Source organism: Sarcophilus harrisii, chromosome 6 (genome assembly GCF_902635505.1).
Source record: "Sarcophilus harrisii chromosome 6, mSarHar1.11, whole genome shotgun sequence".
NCBI lineage: Eukaryota > Metazoa > Chordata > Mammalia > Dasyuromorphia > Dasyuridae > Sarcophilus > Sarcophilus harrisii.
Window position 1 is genome coordinate 126078023 of NC_045431.1, and position 14449 is coordinate 126092471.

The following is a 14449-nucleotide window of genomic DNA, read 5'->3' on the forward strand; positions in this document are numbered from 1 at the left end:
AGTAGATGACACTGTTCTGAAAATAGGGTGATTAACCAGGGTGTTTTACTGAGCTCTTTTACAAAGATTATTGCTTTTGATGTGATTTTTAAAAATCTGTTTAAAAAATTATGAGCCTGATTTCCTTTCCTGATCTTTCCGGATGGCTTCTTTTAGAGCAGGGTTCTTAGCCTTTTTGTGTATGTCATAGAGCCTGTTAAGTCAATCTCGTGATATCAGACTCCTCACAATATTTTTAAATACACACAGTATAGTTTGTAGGCTATAAAAAAACCCAAGTATATTGAAATGTAATGATAATATTTTCAAAACCAGTTCTTGGGATCCATGGTAAGAATTCCTAGTTTAGACAGTTCAAATGTTGACATGAGATTTCCTTGAACTTTCTGGGATACTTCAATGAGATTTAAATGAAATAGATTGAATTCTTTTGCTAAGGAGGAACAAAGAATTAAGGCCTAGAAAGAGTAATGTGATTTGAAGCTATTTCAAGTGGGTTGTCAATGTTGGTTTATGGGATGGCTTTTGATATATCATCCTTAGAGCATTTTGTAATACCAAATGACTTCTAGGAAGTAGGAAAGTAATGAAGCAAGTAGGAAGATATTTATTGCACTAATCTTGCCTGTGTGGAAGCAAACTTGGTATATTTTTCTCAATCTGCATGTTGATGCTTAAAACATTTACTTATTTGTTCTTTGCTTAAGTTCTTTCAATAACAGGTGACTTACATATTTATAGAATTTTCTCTATCCTAAATTTTTAATTATCTGTCATAGTGTTAGGCACATAGTGGGTATACAATAAATATTTGATTAGTTGGCTTTGACTTGTATCCATATCTTATATTTAGTTGTCCTTTCACAATTTTTATGCATCTGCATTTACCAACAGTAAATTCTCTTTGTGTATTTTCACTGAAATTCTTTGTCTGTTAGCAGCTAATTGAATTGGCATAATTTCATGTAAAATAAGCCACCCATAGTGACAATGTGATCAGCCTATTATATAACATCCAAAACTTGTGACTGCTATTCTTTGTTTTGCTTTGTGAGTTAATTCACAACAGAACCATAATGGATTAAGTAAACCTTCTGATGGGAAATACCTTGATTCAAAGCATGGTTTGATATCCCCTTTGCCACTTAAAATATAATGCATTTGTTATTGATTCAAATGAAAAATAATAACAGCTGGCATTTATTTAACATGTTAAGGTTTTCAGAACACTTTATAAATATTATTTCATTTGATCCTCATAATAATTCTGGGAGTAGCTGTTATTAGCATTCCCACTTCACAGTTGAGGAAACAAAAATTTAGATAGGTTAGGTGTCTTGTCCAGGATCTCACAACTAATAAGTATCTGACATTGGATTTGAATTCAGTTCTAGTAATCCACAAAATAACTTATAAACTTGTAAAATCCTTATCAGATATGAGTATTATTTTTTAATTGCCTAGGTAAAACTACTTTTAACTCAACCTGAGCTGGTATTAAAAATAGGTGAAGTGTCACCTTTCTGGTGTGACATGAAAGATACAACTGAAGAGTTCCTCTTCTCTCAAATATCTCTTATGCAGTATCTGAGATTCTCACCCTTAATTTTTTTTGGGATTATCACAAAGGCATTCAGGCTTTCCAGAATCTCCCATTGTTGTGTTTCTTCTTCTTTAAAATAATAATAGTTCTCTCTGGGAGCAGGTTTCTTGGGGAGGTTTTCTGGAGGCAGCCTTAGTATCAGTTCAGATCAATAATAACCCCAAATGGAGCCAGGTGTTAAAAGTTCAGATCTTTTATTGTCTCCAATGTAGCCCAATTAGTTTTCTTAGAGACCTCTCTCCTTGGTTCTGAGAGCTTTTGCAGATTTGTCCTTTGCTTCTGCCTCTGTTCCTTCAACCTCCAGCCAGCATCAAGGTGGAAGATGCAATGAATCTCTCTTGCCTCAAAGAGAGGGCTGGTGGGCTTCTTCCCAGAGTGCTTCTCTCTGACCCTGGAAATCTTCCCAAGTAACTCCTCGAAGATCTAAGAGCTTCCTCTATATGTATGATCTCCCAAAATTTAACTCCTCCTCTAAGAGAATGGGATTATGGGTTTCTCCCAGAGTGCTCTCTGGCCCAAAGAGCTTCAAGGGAGGTGTGAATTCAGATATTTCATACTAAACCCTGAAATCTCCCAAATGTGTGAACTCCAATGAGTACTTAAATACTTCTTGCTTATAAGAGCTCTCTAAAGGTGTGAACACAAGCATTGTTTCTATCAGTTATACTTAGTACCTTGTTTCAAGTTCTGGTCCATAACATCTTGTAGGATCAGATTAATCATACTGAACTATGCTAAATTAGATAATTATTGTCTCTATCAACTCTAATGACTTAATAGTTTGTAAAGATTCCAACACCCCATTAAAAGCAAAATTTCTATGAAAAGGAAGATATTAAACCTTTTTTGGGGGGTGCGGGGGTGGGGCTTTGTGACTTTATTGCCATTGTGGGTAGTAGTTTCTAAAATATGGTATACTTACCTCAGAGGAAACACAAAATAATTCTCTTGAGTGAGAGGAGAAAATATTAGAATTGCTATTCATAATTTTAATCTAAAAATAAGAAAGATGAAGCTTTACTAATATTTTGTATATGGATTGACAATTATATCCTCATTTTGTCTGTCTCTGAGATGATCCTGTTTCATGTTAGCTATATTGGCTATTCTGTGAGAAGAGCAGAAATTGCTAATGGGAAAGAGTTGACCATAGTTCACTCACTCATTGGTCCATTTTCTAAACTCTATTAAAGTTTATGCCTGCCCAGTTAAATTGAATTACATTATCATGTTATATTACATTACATTATTTACTTATAATTCTATTAACTACTATGAAATGTCAAATTAGCTTTAAAAGAAACCACAATTAAAGAATATACTCACAATTGAATAAGGGAACAAGAAAATGGAAGAATTGATGATTATATTCCTAATCAATCATGTTGACAATCAAATCACATATGACAGGATCAAAAGTTCAAAATTATCAAAGCTATGTGAAATATGCATTTTTCACATTCTATGATCAATTATAAACCTTCCTTGAAGTATATAGTGTGTCTAGAGATATTAGTTAATGAAGCCAATTTTTGACTAGCAAGACATTTGGAAACATCCATTATAGCGGAAAATAATTTGGTATCTATAAAATTCAGTTGTCTGCATATTAAAAAAATGCAAAATTTGGAAGAAGAATTTTAACCAGTTTAAAAATCTTTCAAATGAAAAATTTCAGCTTATTATGAACCTATTTGCTAAAAATATAAAATATGTATTAGTTTTCTATTAATTTGCAAGAACAACTATTTGGCATCAAAAAAGGTAAAAATGTAATGGCCAAATTTCTTTGTATAATTGGTCAAAGGGATTGAAAAACAATGATCATAGCATATAAAATTTATTTTCAATTGGACATATGTATCTCTATGTATCTTTTCCCCCACTTTCCCCATGCCAGGAAAATCTAATTTTTAAATACACTGACTTAAAACAAGATCTTTAAATTGCTGTATTATAAAGAGTTAAACCAAAATTTTAAAAAAATGAGACCTTTAAAAAGATTGCTTTTTTTAAAAAATGTATCAATAATACCAACATTTTAGTAAGAAAAAGGATTTTGACAATGAATACAATGAAATAAAATTATTTTAAAATAGTTTTTTATCGTTATTGTATATTCTTTCTATTTATTTATTTAATATAATTTGCCCAGTTACATTCAAAACCAATCTATTTTTACATTTGTTTTAAAAACTTTTGAACGCTAGGTTCTCTCCCTTATCCTCGCCCACAATTAAGAAACCACATATGAAGCCATACAGAACATTTCCTTGAAAGGTCAAGTTGTGAAAGAAAACATAGCTCTCTTTCCCTAATGAAAATAAAAATCCTCTAGAAAAATTAAATTTAAATCAAAGAGAGAGGTAGAGAAAAAAAAGAGAGAATGCTTTAATCTATATTTAGACACAATCAGTTGCTTCTTTGAGTATGGACAGGATTTTTTTTTTTTTTTACTATAGCTCCTTCAGAGTAGTTGTGAATGATTATACTATGAAGAATAGCAAAGTCATTTACAGCTGGTCATCCCAGAATATTGCTATTACTTTGTATGCAGTACATTTTACTTTGCTTGAGTTCATTGAGAACTTTCTAGGTTTTTTTTTTTTTCTGAGAGCATCTTATTCCTCATTTCCCATAGAACAATAATATTCCATCACAAATATATATTGTTTGGTTTATTGGTTTATTGAATCATTCCCCAATTGATGAGCATCCCTCAATTTTCAATTTTTTTTGCTCTGAAAAGAAAGCTGCTATGAATATTTTTGTACATATAGGCCATTTTCTTTTATTTTTTCAAATCTCTTTTATTATTCATGCCTAGTAGTGGTGGTGTTAGGTCAAAGGATATGCATGAATTTATAGCCCTTTGGGCAGAGATCATATCTTTTGATCAACTGGGGCACAGCTCTCATTTTTTATAAATATGACTTATTTTTATAAATTTTATAAATTCTATGTTTGAAAAAATGAGACTTTATCAGATAAACTTTCTTTGAAATTCTTTTTACCATTACTATCATTAACTATTGTCTCTTTTCAAAAGTATTTTGATATTGACCATTCCCTGCCCCAGTATGCCTTCTCTTTTATCATCTTCCCATATCCCATTCCCCTCCTATTTTCTTACAAGGTAAGATAGATTTCTATATCCATATTGAGATTGTATATTATTTCTTATTTATGACAATTCTGATGAGAATAAGGTTTACTCATTCCCCCTTTCCTCCCCCTCTTCCTTTCCATTAGAAAAAGGTTTTTCTTGCCTCTTTTTTAATGGCACATAATTTGTGCCATTCTTATTTTCCCTTTCCTTTTCTTCCAGTACATTCTTCTCTCATCCATTAATTTCAACATATTAAAAAAGATATTATCTTTTTATATTCAATTCACATCTGTGCCCTCTGTCTATATATGCTTTTTCTTACTGTCATAATAATAAGAAAGTTCTAATGAGTTATAAGCATCAATCTTCCATGTAGGAATATAAACAGATAAATCTTAATAAGTCCCTTATGATATTATTTATGTGACTACCTCCTTATGCTTTTTCCAGAGTCCTGTATTTGGGAGAGAAAAAAAAATAGAAAAAAGAAGTGAACATAGCATGTGTTGATTTACATTCCATCTCCACAGTTCTTTTTCTGGATGCAGATGTCATTTTCTGTCCAAAGTCTATTAGGATTGCTTTGGATCACTAAACCACTGACAAGACCCAAGTCTCTCTAGCTGATCATCATTGTTGTGTGCAAAGTATTCCTAGCTCTGCTTGTTTCATTCAGCATCAATTCATGTAAATCTTTTCAGGCCTTTATAGAATTATTTTGTTCATCAATAATATTCCATTATTTTCATATACCATAAGTTATTAAGCCATTTTCCAATTCTTTGCTACCACAAAAAGAGCTGCTACAAGGATTTTTGCACAAGTGGGTCTTTTTCCCTTCTTTATGATTTCCTTGGAATACAGACTCAGTAATGGCATACTGGGTCTAAGGGTATACACAGTTTTATAGCCCTTTGGGCATAGTTCCAGATAGCTTTCCAGAATGATTGGATCATTTCACAACTCTACCAACAATGCATTAAGAGTCCTAGTTTTCTTAAATCCTTTTTCTCATATCCCTCCAACATTTATCATTATATTTTCCTGTCATCTTAGCCAATCTGAGAGGTGTGAGGTGGTACCTCAAGGGTTTTTTTTTAAATTTACATTACTCTAATCATTAATGATTTAGTTCATTCACAACTCTACCAACAATACATCAATGTCCCAGTTTTCCTGCATTCTTTCTAACATTTGTCATTATTTTTTCCTGTCATCTTAGCTAATCTCACAGGTTTGTAGTAGTATCTCAGAGTTGTCTTAATTTGTATTTCTCTGATCAATAGTGATTTGGAACACTCTTTCATATGAGTGGAAATAGTTTCAATTTGATCATCTGAAAATTGTCTGTTCCTATCCTTTGACCATTAATCAATTGGAGAATGGCTTGATTTCTAATAAATTAGAGTCAATTCTCTATATTTTGGAAATGAGACCTTTATCAGAAGAGACCTTTAACTGTAAAAATGTTTTCCCAGTTTGTTGCTTCCCTTCTAATCTTGTTTGCATTAGTTTTGTTTGTACAAAGGCTTTTAAATTTGATGTATTCAAAATTATCTATTTTGTGATCAATAATGATCTCCAGTTCTTCTTTAATCACAAATTCCTTCCTCCTCCATAAATCTGAGAGGTAAACTATCCTATGTTCCTCTAATTTATTTATGATCTCATTCATTATGCCTAAATCATGCACCCATTTTGATCTTATCTTGGTATGTGATATTGTGTCAGTCCATGCCTCATTTCTGCCATACTAATTTCCAGTTTTCCCAGCAGTTTTTGTTAAATAATGAATTCTTATCCCAAAATTTGGGATCTTTGGGTTTGTCAAACATAAGATTGCTATAGTTATTGACTATTTTGTCCTGTGAACCCAACCTATTCCACTGATCAACTAATCTGTTTCATAGCTAGTACCAAATGGTTTTGGTGACTGCTGCTTTATAATATAGTTTTAGATCAAGTACAGCTAGGCCACCTTCATTTGATTTTTTTTTTCATTAATTCCCTTGAAATTCTTGACTTTTTGTTCTTCCAGATGAATTTTGTTATTTTTTCTAGGTCATTAAAATAGTTTCTTGAGAGTCTGATTAGTATAACACTAAATAAATAGATCAGTTTAGGGAGTATTGTCACCTTTATTATATTCGCTCGGCCTATCCAAGAGCACTTAATATTTTTCCAATTATTTAAATCTGACTTTATTTGTGTGGAAAGTGTTTTGTAATTTTGCTCATATAATCCCTGACTTTCCTTTGGTAGATAGATTCCCAAATATTTTATGCTGTCGACAATTATTTTGAATGGAATTTCTCTTTGTATCTCTTGCTGTTGGATTTTGTTGGTGATGTATAAAAATGCTGACGATTTATGGGGATTTCTTTTGTATCCTGCAACTTTGCTAAAGTTGTGAATTATTTCTAATAGCTTTTTAGTAGAATCTCTGGGATTCTCTAAGTATACCATCATATCATCTGCCAAGAGTGATAATTTGATTTCTTCATTATCTACTTTAATTACTTTAATCCCTTTCTCAACTCTTATTGCTGAGACTAGAATTTCTAATACAATATTGAATAATAATGGTGATAGTGGGCAACCTTGTTTCATTCCTGATCTTACTGGGGAAGGTTCCAGTTTATCCCCATTACATATGATGCTTACTGACAGTTTTAAATATATGCTTCTGACTATTTTAAGGAAAAGTTCATTTATTCCTATATTCTCAAATGTTTTTATTAGGAATGGATGTTATCAAATGCTTTTTCTGCATCTATTAAAATGATCATATGGTTTTTGATAATTTGGTTATTGATATAATCAATTATGTAATAGTTTTCCTAATATTGAACCAACCCTGCATTCCTGGTATAAATGCTTGATCATGGTGTATTATCCTGGGGATGATTTTCTGTAATCTTTTAGCTAATATTTTATTAAAGATTTTTGCATCAATATTCATTAGGGAGATTGTTCTATAATTTTCTTTCTCTATTTTAACCTACCTGGTTTGGGTATCAGTACATGTCTGTGTCATAAAAGGAATTTGTTAGGACACTTTCATTCCCTGTTTTCTTCAAATAGTTTATATAGCATTGACATTAATTGTTCTTTAAATGTTTGGTAGAATTCACATGTAAATCCATCTGGTCCTGGGGATTTTTTCTTAGGGAGTTGATTAATAGCTTGTTCTATTTCGTTTTCTAAGATGGGACTGTTTAACCAATTTACTTCTTCCTCTGTTAATCTGAGCAAGCTATATCTTTGAAGGTATTCTTCCATTTCATTTAAGTTATCAAATTTATTGGCATAAAGTTGGGCAAAGTAACTCCTAATTATTGCTCTAATTTCCCCTTCATTAGTGGCAAGTTCGCCCTTTTCATTTTTAAGACTAACAATTTGATTTTCCTCTTTCCTTTTTTAAATCACATTTACTAAATATTTGTCTATTTTGTTGGTTTGTTCATAGTTTTATTAATTCAATAGTCTTTTTTTTTACTTTCAATTTTATTAATCTCTCCTTTTATTTTTAGAATTTCAAGTTTAGTGTTTGACTGGGGGGTTTTTAATTTGTTCCTTTTCTAGCATTTTTAGTTGCAAGCCCAATTCATTGACCTTCTCTTTCTCTTTTTTTATGCAAGTAGGACTCTGGAGATATAAAATTTCCCCTTATGACTGCTTTGGCTGCATTCCACACATTTTGGTATGACATCTCATTATTGTCATTTTCTTGGGTGAAGTTATTAATTATGTCTATGATTTGCTGTTTCACCCAATCATTCTTTAGTATGAGATTATTTAGTTTACAATTATTTTGTGGTCTATTTTCCCCTGATTTTTTATTGAATGTAATTTTCATTGCATCGTGGTCTGAAAAGGATGCATTTACTATTTCTCCCTTACTGCATTTGAGTTTGAGGTTCTTATGTCCTAATATTTGGTCAGTTTTTGTATGGGTTCCATGAACTGCTGAGAAGAAAGTGTACTCCTTTCTGTCTCCATTTAGTTTTCTCCAGAGATGTATCATATCTAACTTTTCTAGTATTCTATTTACCTCTTTGACTTCTTTCTTATTTTTTTTTGTGGTTTGATTTATCTAATTCTGAGAGTGCAAGGGTGAGATCTCCCACTATTATAGTTTTGCTGTCTATTTCTTCTTGCTGCTCTCTTAATTTCTCTTTTAAGAATTTAGATGTTGCACCACTTGGTGCATATATGTTTAATATTGATATTGCTTCATTATCTATGCTACTCTTTAACAAGATATAGTGCCCTTTCTTATCTCTTTTAATTAGATCAATTTTTGCTTTTTGCTTGATCTGAGATCAGGATGGCTACCCCTCCTTTTTTGACTTCATCTGAAGCATAGTAGATTCTGCTCCAACCTTTTACCTTTACTCTGTATGTATCACCCTGCTTCAGGTATGTTTCCTATAAACAACATATTGCAGGATTCTGGCTTTTAATCTAGTCTGCTAACCGCTTCCTCTTTATGGGGGAGTTTACCCTATTCACATTTATGGTTAAGATTACCAATTCTGTATTACCATCTTGTTAACCCCTGCTTATGTTTTTCTCCTTTTCTTCCTCCTTCCCCTTTTACCCCCATCCCCAGTATTAAACTTGTGAACACCACTTGCTTCTCACAGCCCTCCCTTTTTAGTATCCCTCCCCCTGTAATGTTTTTCTCTAAAATATAATGTTCCCTGGGAGTAGGTTTCTTGGGGAGCTTCTAGGAGCAGCCTTCCTTTCAGTTCAGTGTAATCACCCCAAATGCAGCCAGGAGTTAAAGTCCAGATCCTTTCTTTTCTCTTTCAAGTATTGTTTCCTTCCTTGGGTCTGTTTAGTTTTCTTAGAGGCCTAACTCTCTCCTTGGTTCCAAGAGCTCTTGCTGCTAGTCCTTTGCCTCTGTCATCTTCAGCCTATCTTTCTCTGAATGTCTCCAGCCAGCACAAAGGTGGAAGTTGGAATGAATCTGACTCTGCCTCCAAGAGTGGGCTTGTAGGCTTCTATCTTTTAAATCTCCTGGACTGAATTCTGGTTGAGGTTCCTAGCTTATATATGCTCTCTTAAAAGTGTGAATCTTGTGGAACTGTTATAAGTACTAAGTACATCTAGAGAACTGTTAAGTACCATGCTAAATTAGATAATTATTGTCTCTATCAATTCCATAGACTTAATACCTTGTAAGAATTCTAACATCCTCCCACCTTATAGTTCCTTCCCCTATTTTACTCCCTTTCCTCACAATTTCTGTATTCCCTTCCGCTTAGCTTACTCCTTCCCTTTTCACTTTTCCCCTCTCACTTTTCAATGAGGTGGAAGAAGTTTCACCATAAATCAAATATGTCTAATATTTTTCTCTTTAAGCCAATTCCAATGAGAGTAAGATGCACACTATGTCATCCCCCTCCATTCTTTTTCTCAGATAAAATAGGTTTCCCTTATCTCTTTGTGACCCTCACTTTACCCTTTTTCTGTTACAATTTCCTTTCCACCTCTAGTTTCTAGAACAAATTATACACGTGTTCTTAATATATCTTTTTAGCAGAAATACAGTTCCCAAGATTTCTTTTGACCTTTTTAGGTTTCTCTTGAGTTCTATATTTGGAGAGCAAACTTTTTGTTTAGTTCAAGTGTTTTCATCAGAAATAGATAAAATCCACTTATTTTGTTGAATGTCCATCTTCTTTCCTGGAAAAAAAGCTCATTTTGGCTGGGTAAGTTATTTTTGTCTGCATAACAAGTTCCTTAGTTTTTTGGAATATCAGATTCTAGGCCCTTTGATCCTTTAATTGCTAGATCCTGGATAATCCTTAGTGTGGCTCCTCTATATTTGAATTGATTTTTTTCTAGCAGCTTGTAATTTTTTCCTTGGTTTGATAGTTCTGGAATTTCGCCACTATATTTCTTAGAGTTTTGATTTTAGGGTCCCTTTCAGTAGGTGATCGATGAATTTTTCAATGTCTATTTTTACCCTCTGCTTCTATAACTTCTGGGCAGTTCTCTTTGATAATTTCCTGGAAAATAGCGTCCAGGCTCTTTTTTCATCATATTTTTCAGGGAGTCCAATAATTCTCAAATTGTCTCTCCTGGATCTATTTTCCAAGTCTGTTGTTTTCCCAAGAAGATATTTGACATTTTTTTCCATTGTTTCATTTTTTTTGGTTGCTAGATTGATTCTTGGTATCTCCTCAAGTCATTCAATTCCATTTGTTCAATTCTGATTTTCAATGAATTATTTTCTTCACTCATTTTTTTATATCTTTTTCTAATTGTCCAATTGAGTTTTTAAGTGAGTTGTTTTGTTCTATGGAATTTTTTTCCATTTTGCAAATTTTATTTTTTAGAGAGATATTTTCTTTTTCCAACTCACTAATTCTGTTTTTCAAGGATTTGATTTCTTTATCCACTCTATCTTTAAATGAGTGGGATGACTTATCCAGACTTTTGACAAGCTTCCCTTTCCTTTTCCCATTTTTCTTCTAGCTTTCTTGTGAGTCTTTTTAATTTCTTCTATGAGGACCAGATCATATCCCCTTTTGGGGATTCAGCTGGAGACAGTCTGTTTTTAGTCTTCTCAAGGTTTAAAGTCTGCTCTCTATCTATATAGAAGCTATCAATAGTTAGAGTCCATTTTAATTTTTTGCTCATTTTATCAAAGAAAACAAACTAGCAAAAAAAAAAAATGAAGTCTGCTCTTTTTGGTGGTGGTGGGGAACTGGATGGTATAACCCAGCTTCCTCTACAGACTGCAAGGGGGTTGGGCTGTAGCAGTGAGGGACTAGCAAGATAGTAAAGACTGCATTGCCTCTATATTCTGAGACTCTGAGAGCGTGCTGAGACACTTCAGATTGGTGTGGCCAGGTCCCTAGAGACCCTAGCTTTTTGGGGTTATAGTCTTTACTTTCTGTGTTTACAGCTCCTCTGCTGATCTACTGGCTTGCTGCCAGGGCAAAGTATCCACACTATGGTAAAGATCTCCCTGCAGAGACGGCTGAGATCACACCCCACTCCCCTCAGTCAGCTTCGTACTCTCATTATCTGCTGTGGTGCTGCCTGCCTTCAGTCTGTGCTTGATCTAACCATCCCTACCCACGAGCAAAAACACATCTTTTCTGGTGAATTTCAAGGATATCTTCTGTTCGTAATTATTTGTGTTGTTTTTTGTTTTTTTTTCAGTTAAGCACTAATTCCAAGGTCTTGTCATGAAATAAATTCTGAGAGCAAAGACAAAGATTAAGTAGATGTGTGTGTCCTCTTCACCATCTTGGCCATAAGTCCCAAAAGCTTTTTAATTTAGTGGAATCAAAGTTATTCATTTTGCCTTTCAAAATATTCTCTAGTTAATCCTTGGTCATAAATTCCTCCCCTTTCTAAAGATCTGATAGGTAAATTATCCTTTGCTCTCCTGATTTATAGTATCATCCCTTATGCCCAAATCATGTACCCATTTTGATCTTATTTTAGTATGGGATGTGAGATATAGGTCTATACTGAGTTTCTGACATAATATTTTCCAGTTTTTCCCAATAATTTTTCTCAAAGAATGAGTTCTTATTCCAAAAGCTGGAGTTTGGGATTTATCAAATTCTAGATTACTTTAGGCCTTGATTCAATTCTTTTTTTTTTTTTTAATTAAAGCTTTTTATTTTCAAAACATATGCATAGATCATTTTTCAACATTGACCCTTACAAAACCTTGTGTTCCAATTTTTTCCCTCCTTTCCCCCATCCCCTCCTCTAAATGGCAAGTAATCCAATATATGTTAAACATGTTAACTCAAATATATGTATACATATTTATATAATGATATTGCTGCATAAGAAAAATCAGATCAAAAAGAAAAAAAATGAGAAATAAAACAACAAAAAGAATGAAAATGGTATGTTATCATCTACACTCAGTTCCCATAACCCCTCTCTGAGTGTAAATAGCTCTCTATCGCAGGATCATTGGAACTGGCCTCAATCATCTCATTGTTGGAAAGAGTCACATCCATCATAATTGATCATCATATATTCATGTTGTTGCCAAGTATAATGATCTCCTGGTACTGCTCACTTCATTTAGTTTCAGTTCCTGTAAGTCTCTTCAGGCCTCTCTGGAATCATCCTGCTGATGGTTTCCTATAGAACAATAATATTCCATAATATTCATATACCATAACTTATTCAGCCATTCTCCAACTGATGGGCATCCACTTAGCTTCCTATTTCTTGCCACTACAAAAACTGCTGCCACAAACATTTGTGTATATGTGGGTCACTTTCCCTCCTTTTAAGATCTCTTTGAGATATAAGCCCAGGAGAGACACTGATGGACAGTTTGATAGCCCTTTTGGCATAGTTCCAAATTGCTCTCCAGAATGTCTGGATGTTCACAATTCCACCAATAATGTATTGGTATCCGAGTTTTCCCACATCTCCTCCAACATTTGTCATTATCTTTTCCTGTCATCTTAGCTAATCTGAGAGGTGTTTACTGGTATCTCAGAATTGTCTTAATTTGCATTTCTCTGATCAATAGTGATTTAGAGCACCTTTTCATATGACTAGAAATTATTTTAATTTATTCATCTGAAAATTGTCTGTTCATATACTTTGGCCATTTAACAATTGGAGAATGTCTTGAATTCTGATAAATTTGAGTCAATTATATATTTTAAAATAAGGCCTTTATCAGAATCCTTAAATGTAAAAATGTTTTCCCAATTTATTGTTTCCTTTTTAATCTTGTCTGTATTAGTTTTATCTGCATAAAAACTTTTTAACAATATAATAAAAAATATCTATTTGGTGTTTAATAATGAGTTTCACTTCTTTGGTCACAAATTCCTTCTTCCTCCACAAATTTACAAAGGTAAATTATCTTTTGTTCTTCTAATTTACTTATAATATCACTATGTCTAAATCATGAACCCATTTTGACCTTAATTTGCTATAGGGTGTTAGGTGTGAGTCAGCGCCTACTTTCTGCTATATTAGTTTCCAATTTTCCCAACAGTTTTTGTCAAATAGTGAATTCTTATCCCAAAAGCTGGGGTTTCTGAGTTTGTCAAACACTAGATTGCTGTAGTCACTGATTATTTTGTCCTCTGAACCTAACCTATTCCACTGATTGACTACTCTATTTCTTAGCCAGTACCAAATGATTTTGATGACCACTGTTTATAACATAGTTTTAGCTCTGGCATAGCTAGGCCACAGCTAGGCTTATTGGCATTTTTTTCATTAATTCCTATGAAAGTTTTGATCTTTTGTTCTTCTAGATAGGCTGTTATTATTTTTCCTAGATCTGTAAAATAATTTCTTGGGAGTTTGCTATCACACTAAATAAATAGACTAATTTAGGTAGTATTGTCATTTTTATTATATTTGCTCGGACCCATGAGCACTTGATATTTTCCAACTGATTAGATCTGATTTTATTTGTGAGGAAAATGTTTTGTAGTTGTGTTCATCTAGTTCCTGTCTCCTTTGCCAGATAGATTCCCAAATATTTTATATTATCAACAATTATTTTAAATGGAATTTGTCTTTATATCTCTTTCTGCTGGACTTTGTTGGTAATATATAAAAATGCTGATCATTTATGCGGATTTATTTTTGTATGCTGCAACTTTGCAAAAGTTGTGAATTTTTTCTAGCATTTTTTTAGTTGATTCTCTAGGATTCTCTAAGAATACCCTCATATAGTCTGCAAAGAACGATTATTTGGTTTTCTCATTACCTAC